At 36.9% G+C, this 10,134-nt stretch overlaps 1 long non-coding RNA gene across 2 annotated transcripts; it reads left to right on the forward strand.

Annotated features, from left to right (window-relative positions):
• The first annotated feature begins 5,203 nt into the window (after positions 1-5,203).
• Positions 5,204-9,656, forward strand: LOC137219679 (uncharacterized). 2 transcript variants are annotated; one of them, XR_010941202.1, is made up of 3 exons: positions 5,875-6,498; positions 6,589-6,710; positions 7,515-9,656. It is a non-coding gene; the product is annotated as an uncharacterized lncRNA (long non-coding RNA). The 2 variants fall into 2 exon arrangements; XR_010941201.1 differs by having other exon boundaries at positions 5,204-6,710.
• The last annotated feature ends 478 nt before the right edge of the window (positions 9,657-10,134 follow it).

A 10,134-nucleotide genomic window follows, 5' to 3' on the forward strand; every position in this document is an offset into this window, starting at 1 on the left:
TTGTGTGGAATATTTACTAAATTAAATCACACCAGTGGGCCCTGGGATCCATGAACTGTAAATATATTTATAGTTAATCATCTGACTAAATTCCTTCCTGAGAGGAAAACAAAATAGTCAAAAGCCTATCTTGTTGTTTCCAGATTGCAAAAAGGCAGAACTTGCCAGCATTCCATGATTTTCATTTAATAGGGCTCTGTCTGGCCTTGAAAGGGATGAAGAGCTTTAGAGAAAAGTGTTAGTCCCTGGTTATTGAAAAGTGAAGGGTGACTTCAGTAGATTTTGGGGGTTTTGTCAAGACTAAGCATAAACAGAGGTAATTGTGGAGTTAATCAGATTTCAAATCATACAGAATTTTTTTTTTTTTTTTTTTTTTTTTTGTGGTATGCGGGCCTCTCACTGTCGTGGCCTCTCCCATTGCGGAGCACAGGCTCCGGACGCGCAGGCTCAGCGGCTATGGCTCACGGGCCCAGCCGCTCCGCGGCATGTGGGATCCTCCCGGACCGGGGCACGAACCCGTGTCCCCTGCATCGGCAGGCGGACTCTCAACCACTGCGCCACCAGGGAAGCCCCATACAGAATTTTTAAGTCGACGTTTGTACATACCATGACAATGCTTTGTTAATAAGAGGTTCTTGATCATATCATTTGTTAGTGGAAGTTTCTTCATAGATAAATGGACTGCCCTGTCAGAAAAAGATTTATTTGAACCAGTTTGTTTTTTCACAATAATAGAAAGGTTTAATGTTTTGATATCTTTTATTTGTGGACAACTTTCAAACACTTAAAATGGTCTGTAAACATGTCTAACATGACACCTTTCAACTTAAAAACTCAAAAAATATCTGAGAACTTACTAATGGTAAAAAAGCCCAAGTGAGGGTTTTAAAATAGGTAAATGAGGCATAGAATTATAAAATTGTACAAATATTTTACAAGCAGATCTATCATTACCTAAATACCATCCATCTACAAATGCTTCTTTTTTTAACCAGTTTTTAATTGAATTATAATTAATTTACAATGTTGTATTAGTTTCAGGTGCACAGAAAAGTGATTCAGATATTATATATATTATATATATAATATATATATTATTTTACATTACAGACTATTACAAGATACTGAATATAGTTTCCTGTGCTATATAGTAGGTCCTTGTTTATTTTATATATAGTAGGGTGTATATGTTAATCCCAAACTCCTAATTTGTTCCTCCCCTCCCCTGCTAACCCCTTTTTGTAACCATAATTTTGTTTTCTATGTCTGTGAGTCTATTTCTGTTCTGTAAATAAGTTCATTTGTATCATATTTTTTTTAGTTTCTACACATAAGTGATATCATATGATATTTGTCTTTGTCTAACTTAATTCACTTAATATGATAATCTCTAGGCCCATCTATGTTGATGCAAATGGCATTATTTTATTCTTTTTTATGACTGAGTAATATTTTGTTGTATATGTGTACCACATTTTCATTATCCATTCATCTGTCGATGGACACCTACGTTGTTTCCATGTCCTGGCTATTGTAAATAGTGCTGATATGAACATCAGGGTGCATGTATCTTTTCGAAGTAGAGTTTTCTCCAGATATATGCCCAGGAGTGGAGTTGCTGGATCATATGGTGACTCTGTTTCTGATTTTTAAGAAGTCTCCAGACTGTTCTCCATAGTGGCTGAATCAATTTACATTCCCACCAACAGTGTAGGAGGGTTTCTTTTTCTCCACACCCTCTCCAGCCTGTATTATTTGTAAATATTTTAATGATGGCCATTCTGACTGGTGTGAGGTGATACCTCACTGTAGTTTTGATTTGCATTTCTCTAGTAATTAGTGTTATGAGCATCTTTTCATGTGCCTTTTGGCCATCTGTATGTCTTCTTTGGAGAAAGGTCTATTTAGTTCTTCTGCTTTTAGATTGGGCTGTTTGTTTTTTTGATATTAAGCTGTATAAGCTGTTTGATATTTGGAAGCTCCTGAAAGCTTTTGAAAAAAAATAGGACAAGCTTTATGCTGTGGGAACACAAGAGACAAAGTGGGTGATGGTGGTACAGGATGCCAGGTGGAGGTCTGAAAGGTGTATGAGCCTCAGAACTTTCTTTAAACAGAGGCTTTCAGAACAACGGAAACTTATACAGCTTCCTATATCGTCAGTGGCTCCCAGTGAATTCTCACTTTCACAATTGCCTAATACTGATCACGCAGAGCTTGAGAGATGATATAATAGAAGTGATATAATAGAAGGACAAAGGTATCTATCACTTAGCAGTATGTTACATTCTGTCTTTTTAAAATTGCGTGGTGTGTTATTCCTGTGTTACTGTGGTCTCATTAATTAAAATATGTAGCTTGTGGGGAGGGATGACATATAATACACTTTTTTTTTTTTTTGCGGTACGTGGGCCTCTCACCGCTGTGGCCTCTCCCGCTGCCGAGCAACAGGCTCCGGACGCGCAGGCCCAGCGGCCATGGCCCACGGGCGCAGCCGCTCCGCAGCATGCGGGACCCTCCCGGACCAGGGCACGAACCCGCGCCCCCTGCATCGGCAGGCGGACTCCCAACCACTGCGCCACCAGGGAAGCCCCATATAATACACTTTTAAAGGCAAAAGAGTGAAATATATTATCTCATGTAACAAGATGCTGAAGCAAGGGATTTGAATTCTATCAGTCTGTCTCCCCTCCACCTTTTATTCTCTCCTTCTCTCTCTTTGTTTCTTTCTCTGCATGCTGGTCCCATTCTTTTGGGCGAACTATAAGCATGGCTGCTGCTGCAGCCCTTAGGCTCATATCTCAGCTTTGGCACCAGAACAGAACAGAATCAAATAGTAATGTTTGTATTTGTATGAAAAATGTAACACCATGCTCAATTGTCCCCCTAAGAGTGATTTTATCTTGAAAGGCTTTCATCCATAGATGAAATGTCAAATGGAAATCTTGAGTATTTTAAAATATATAAGAGATTTTCTCAGGTAACATTCAAATAAAACATGAATTTAAGGAATAATATAGTAATGAGGCAAATGAAAATCTCATATACCTCAGGTGGGAATGTAAAGTGGCATAACCACTTTGGATAACAGATTTGCAGTTTCCTAAAAAGTTAAACAAACATGTACCATATAATCCAACTTTTCCATTCTTGGGTATTTATCCAAGAGAAATGAAAGCATGTATCCATAGAAGTAGATGTACAACAATACTCATAGAAATGTTATATATAATAGCTGTAAAGTGGGAACCACTACAACTGGTGACAACCTGAAAGTCCATCAACATGTGAATGGATAAACAAATTGTGGTATATCCATAAAATGGAATACTACTAAGCAATAAAAAGAATAAACTGTTGAAACATAATATAACATAGATGAATCTCAAAACAATTATACTCAGTGAAGGAAGTCAGATGGAAAAGAGTACATATTATATGATTCTACTTATTTAAAGGTATAAAAAGCAGACTAATCTACAGTAACTGAAAGCAGATCAATGTTGCCAGGAGGAACCGGAGTGAAGTGAGGAAGAATAAGAGGGAGATTACCAAGAGATTGTTTATAATAATAAATTACTTGGTACCACAGAAATACTTGGTAGTGTTTGATACATTCATTGTCTTGAGTGTAATGATGGCTTCAGAAAATATTTCAAATGATATCTTTTAAATATATACATTTTAATGTAGGTCAATTTAACCAAATAAAACTGTTAAAATTTTTGTGGAATTCAACTAAATTAATGCTTAAGGAAGAAATTATAGTAATAAATATTTACATTAGAAATGAACAAAGGTCTCAAATCAATAGTCAATGCTTCCATCATAAGAAACTAGAAACAAGCCTGAATTACTTAAGGATAAATTTAACAAAACATGTGTAAGACCTGTACATTGGAAACTACAACATGTGAAGATAAGGTTAAAAGAACCCAAATAAATGGAGAGATATACCATTTTCATGGATCATAGGACTCAATATTAAGTTGTCAATTCTTCCCCAATTGATCTATTGATTCAAATGCAAACCCAGTTAAAATAGGTTTTTTTGTTTTGTTTTGTGGTACGCGGGCCTCTCACTGCTGTGGCCTCTCCCGTTGCGGAGCACAGGCTCCGGACGCGCAGGCTCAGTGGCCATGGCTCATGGGCCCAGCCGCTCCGCGGAATGTGGGATATTCCCGGACCGGGGCACGAACCCGTGTCCCCTGCATCGGCAGGAGGACTCTCAACAACTGCGCCACCAGGGAAGCCCCAAAATAGGTTTCTTTTTGTAGAAATTGAAAAGTGAGTTCTAAAATTTGTATGGAAATTGAAAGGACCTAAAATAGTCACCCTGAAAAAGTTGAAAGTGAAAAATCAAGTTGTAGGACTTTATACTACCTGTTTTTAAGCCTGTAAAGTTACAGCAATCAAGATAGTATGATAGTATGGTGTTGGCAAAAGGATAGACATATAGATCAATGGGATAGATTTGAGAGTCCAGAAATAAACAATCACATATTTGCTCAATGTTTTATGACAAAGGTGCCAAGGTATTTCAATGGAGAAAGGATATTTTTATCAACAAATAATGCTGGAACAGTAAGATACAATTAAAAAGATAAATCTTGACTCTTACTTTCACCATACAGAAAAATTAACTCAAAATAGATTGTAGACTTAAGTTTAAGTGCTAAAACTAAAACCCCTCTGGAAGAACATATGAGAAAATCTTTGTGAACTTCAGCTAAACAAAGATATTCTAGATTGAACCAAAAAAATCTGCAAATGAGAAAAAATAATTGATACATTGGATTCCAACAAAATTTAAAGGCTTAGCTCATTAAAAAAACAATATAAGAAAATGAAAAGGCAAACGACAGACTAGGTGAGAATATTGCCAAAAGATGTATCTGACAAGAATCTATATAAATTACACAAAGAACCTCTACATCTCAATAATGAAAAGACAACATCAAAAAAAAGGCAAAATGTGGGCTTCCCTGGTGGCGCAGTGGTTGAGAGTCCGCCTGCCGATGCAGGGGACGCGGGTTCGTGCCCCGGTCTGGGAGGATCCCACATGCCGCGGAGTGGCTGGGCCCGTGAGCCATGGCCACTGAACCTGCGCGTCCGGAGCCTGTGCTCCGCAACGGGAAAGGCCACAAGAGTGAGCGGCCCGCGTACCACAAAAAAAAAAAAAAACCAAAAAAAAACCAGGCAAAATGTTTTTATAGACATGTAACCAAAGTAGATATATACATGATAAATAAGCACAGAAAAAGATGCTCAAGGTGATTAGTCATTAGGTTAATGAAAATAAAGCCACAATAAGTTAGCAATACATATATACATGCATACACATATACACACATAGAATGGCAAAAAAATTTTAAACCAGCCATACCAAATGTTAGCAAGGATATGGCAAGTGGAGCTCATATACAATGCAGGTGGGGATGCAAAATTGTACAATCACTTTTATATGATTAACCATACAAGTAAAGTATGTAGTGAAATATATATACTTACTAGATATCCCACCAATTCTACTCTTTTCCTTTAGTCAAGAGAAATAAAAACATAAATTCAACCAAAGATTTGTACTCAAATGTTTATAGCTGATTCATTTATAATAGCCCCAAACTGGAAACAACCCAGTTTCCATCAACTAGAAATATTTTTAATCAGACCTAATTTTGAAAAACAAACAAACATGTTCCGACCTGATTGGAAAGCCTAAAATCACAAGTTTTTCTGAGTTTATAGTCATAGCCAAATGTCTTAATTATCAATTAAAAGGTTTTAGTTTTTACTAAAATTTAGAAGACACTCCTCTAGGGCCCATTAGTACCACTCTCAGAAAGGGGAGGATAATGCGGCTGCCACCTTGGGTTTTACTCTCCTCAGCAACTACCATACACATAGCGTAATGCTAAAAGCAATTTTAAGAAGAGCTTCAGAACAAATGCAATCTCCATTTAGTTTTTATAACCAGGCCTTCCTGTGTTTCTCTCCACATGTCTTGATAGAAGAGAATCTTTTCAAGTGGACAGTCACTCCCTGGGCTCTGCAGAGAAACCCCACCGGATTTGACAAGGTTGAGTCATCAGTACCCCATGTCCTTGTTTGTGCACCACAGTTCAGCAGCCTTTTCTGAATCATCTTGATAAGAAGCCAACTAGAAGAAAACATGAGAACCAGTTGAGAAACAGGCTTTTCCTTTGATGTGTGTTTGTAGGAAAATCCAGTATCCGTCATGGGGAAATCTCCATCTTCTAACACACACACACACACACACACACACACACACACACACACACACAAACTGCCTTTATTACAGAGTTGTCACTTGAGTAAAAACTTTTATCTTTAGCTGATTCACTGACGGGAAGCTGTTTGGCACAGACTTAATAAAACCTTCATATAAAAACAGCAGAGTAACTGCCAGAGCTTCCATATAGAGTGTAACTGGAGGAGTTATCCTGATCCTTGAAGAGCCGGCCAGCTTTCCAGAAGGAGGCCAGTTAAATGTGGGGAGGGGGAAGGCTAAATTGGAAACGCTGAAGGGGAAGCTTGTACTTCTAAATATTCCTTCAAATTTTATTTCAGATTTCAATCTTCACGTCCGCTCAAGATTGGGCGGCTCAGTGTCAGAGCGACTTCTCGAGATGTCCAGAACTCCTGCTTTTTTTGGAAGTGGTTATATTAGGACTACAAGAGGGTGAAAACTGGTAATGCGTGAAAAAGTGATAGAGCATATTAACGTAATAATTTGTATTAGCTAAATCTAATGGAAGCGTGGATGATTCAAATCCTACGATAATTCAAATTTTTCATTTCATCAGTTAAATTCCTACTATTTTACATGTAGTCTTTTTGAGGATATTGTTGTACATGTTTTCTCCTAAGTTCATAAGTGTCCAACAAAAGGGAGAAAGAAAAAAATATATTTCGGGGACAATTGACACATATGGAAATTTGCTTTTGAACAATTGAGAATTTGATCCATGTCTGTGAAAATGGTGCAAAAATATCAACTAATTCACTGTGGGTTAGTAGGCTTAAAATTTTCTCTAGACAGCAACATACAGCTCTTGCCTTTCTCTTTGTGCCCTACATCCAGTCCCAAAGAACTTTGGGAAAATCTCTTTGCATTCCAGGCAATGCTTGTTCAAACTTCCCTTTTAAAAAGGAAAAGCACCGTCAACTGAAGAAATCCTTGTTATAATGTCACCCCAAAGGACAGGTGGTCTCCTAATAGACTGTAGACCAGCAGGGTTTGATCCAGCCAATACCTCAATCTTCAAAGATGGGGAGCTATTAGAGAGAAGGCAACTGAGAAATCAGATCTTGTGTGCTGTTGTAGGAGATAGCCGAAGACTGAGTACATTACAGGGTGCCAAGGAAATAAGGCAAAGGATAAACTTGGTTGAAGGAGAAATTTGATTTTCAATTACCTACTGAGAAATAACTAATTAAACTGAAATAAAGAGGAAGGGTTCTTAAATTACACATGTATTGTTCTTATCTACCAGGGAGAGTCAACTGCCACAAAGGTCTAATAGATAAAGATGGACAACTGAGATGTGTGTTACTCAGAAACAAACTGAAATGCCTATGTCAGGCTTGTTGAAGCAAAGGTGAGAAATGTCTTCTTGTTCTTGTTTCTACAGATACTTCCCAAATCTCATCATCAGGTGTTGACATTATTTTGTTTCTAGCAAAAGCATAATTTGTGAATTTCCCTTACCTCTTTGGATCGTGAAACTCTAGCTAGCTAGACATGGGAGCACAAGAAAAATACATCTTTAAAAATGTGTGTTTTGTAAGAATTTAAATATGCTCAGGGAAATAACACTAATTCATCTTGGTAGGAAAACTTCTTTGAATAAATGAAATTATCTGAATTAACTTTTTAAAGTGGGACTTTATAACTTTTCTATGCTTAAAATAATTGGAGTTAGGCTAACAATATGTTGCTTGTATGAGTGACACTCAGGGGATCTATTTAGTGAATACAGAAAATGATTTTAATTATACATACCAAATATTTATATTTAGATTGCAGCTGTAAATTGTTTGGGAAAGTTTTTCACCTAAATTGCTTTAAAATTCTATTTACAATCTTTTCAAAAGCCAAGAATTTATTTAACAAGCTCTTTCTCCTCACCCCATGGAACTTAAACTATGAAAGTTCCCATCCAAGAATCATTAATTATAAATTAAGGTATGATAAATTTTCCTTAAATAGCAACTACTGTGATTGTGCTCCATGTACTTTATTTAAGTCTTATATTTTGACTGTATAAGACTGGAATCTACATTAAGTATTATCTTCTCTGTTACTTCATTTAAAATTTTAAAACCTCCTTATCCTCAATACTCCTACTCTTCCTTCTCAGTGTTACTTTTTTAAAAAAATATTTATCATTACGTAGTATACTGTATATGTATGTTGCCGTGAGGGCAAGATTCTTTGCATGTTCGTTGGTACATCCCTGTCATCTGGAATAGTGCCAGGAACATAATATTTGCTCAATAAATAATTGAATAAATGAATGAATGGGATGTATCTGAGTTTTGACATCTTTTCATATAGCACACAGACATTTGAGGAATAAAATTATACCTGGTTTACTACCCACTACATTCCACTGAAACAGAAGAGAGGATTAAATGATGAACAAGTCAGGTCTCTTCCTTTACTGAGGACGTTGCCTATGTAGGTATACAAAAATGATGACCATTACAGAAGAGGAAAAATGGCTGACTACTCTTGAAGGTGGGAAATAGTCGAGGAATGTTTCCATGGAAACCTAAATTTCAGTTAAATCTTGAAGGAAAAGTATGGCAACATTCCATGTAGAGTCAGGTCCAAATTAAAACATATCTTACTCTCAGAAGATGCTACCAGAAATAATTGGGGGTTGTGTAGCTTTTCAGATTTTATTCAACCAAATGCCCCAATACAAGCCCCAAATTTGGTCAACCCTGCCCTTAGTCTAATCCCATAATCTAGTCAACTTTACTTTATTGTTTCTTCCTCAGAACAATCCCTCATAATTCAATCACCTTCTCTAGTTAATGTGAGCACGAGTGTGTACACACACACACACACACACACACACACACACACACACACACGCATGAGCGCACACACAGACACACACATGCAGAATCTAAAAACTTGCATAAATCCTTTGGAGAGTTTAATAAATAAATAAAAATAGCAGATAAACTTCTCTCTGCGAATCTGAAATTCTGATTTTTAAAAAACCTTTTTTTATTATTTTTGTGAAGCTGATAACCTTCCCCTTCCTCTTTGGTTTCCAATGTGATAAAACGTTACTAAACTAAAAAGCTACAGTGTTTTAGTTTTATAAGAAGAAACCAGAAAGACAATAGGCAGATTACTTACTCTAATCTGAATTGTCTAGGAAAAACAAAGATGCTACAAGCAGCCTCAAAATTAACCTATGCATGGATCCTTTTCTGCTAGCCATGATAATAGGTCCCAACCTATAGTGAGGAATTTTGTCCAGTCTATAAAAATGAAAGCCACGTATTCTGTGTGCCTTATGCAAGTGTTAAGTGGTGTGACCATATTTCATAAGAACTTTTAAAAGGGAATTTTCGTGGTAACCAGAAAGCAGCCATTTATTTTCTAAAAATAAGAACAGAGCATAATTTCTATGTCCAGATCGAGTTTCACTGGCCCAGATTCTCTCCATAGATATCTGGAACGACTCCAATTCTATCTTTTCTTGATTGTGAGAACTGAGAGAAGCTTTCTGCTATGGGTGACCCAATACAAGAACAGGGAGGAAAATATTTGAGGTTCATACTTCATAAGAGTTAAAACTTCTTCCAATGTTTGCTTAAAGTGTGGAACTGATTAAATAATTCTATTATCCCTGTCCTACACGAAACAAAACAAAACAAAACCCTGCACAGGCTCACAATTTGAGCCAATAATCTAGGACTTTTACAAGTGTATATCAGAGTAGAAAAAAATGACAGCAGCTGTTTCCCCTGATTAAAATAATGGAAGAATTAGTCCTGGCTGAAGATAACACAAACTCTAAAATGGACCATCTCAGGCAAATCTCTGTGTTCTGTGAGATTCCCTGAAGTCATCGAGAGCATTCCCAGGAA

The sequence above is a fragment of the Pseudorca crassidens genome, chromosome 2 (genome assembly GCF_039906515.1).
Source record: "Pseudorca crassidens isolate mPseCra1 chromosome 2, mPseCra1.hap1, whole genome shotgun sequence".
Taxonomy (NCBI): Eukaryota; Metazoa; Chordata; class Mammalia; order Artiodactyla; family Delphinidae; genus Pseudorca; species Pseudorca crassidens.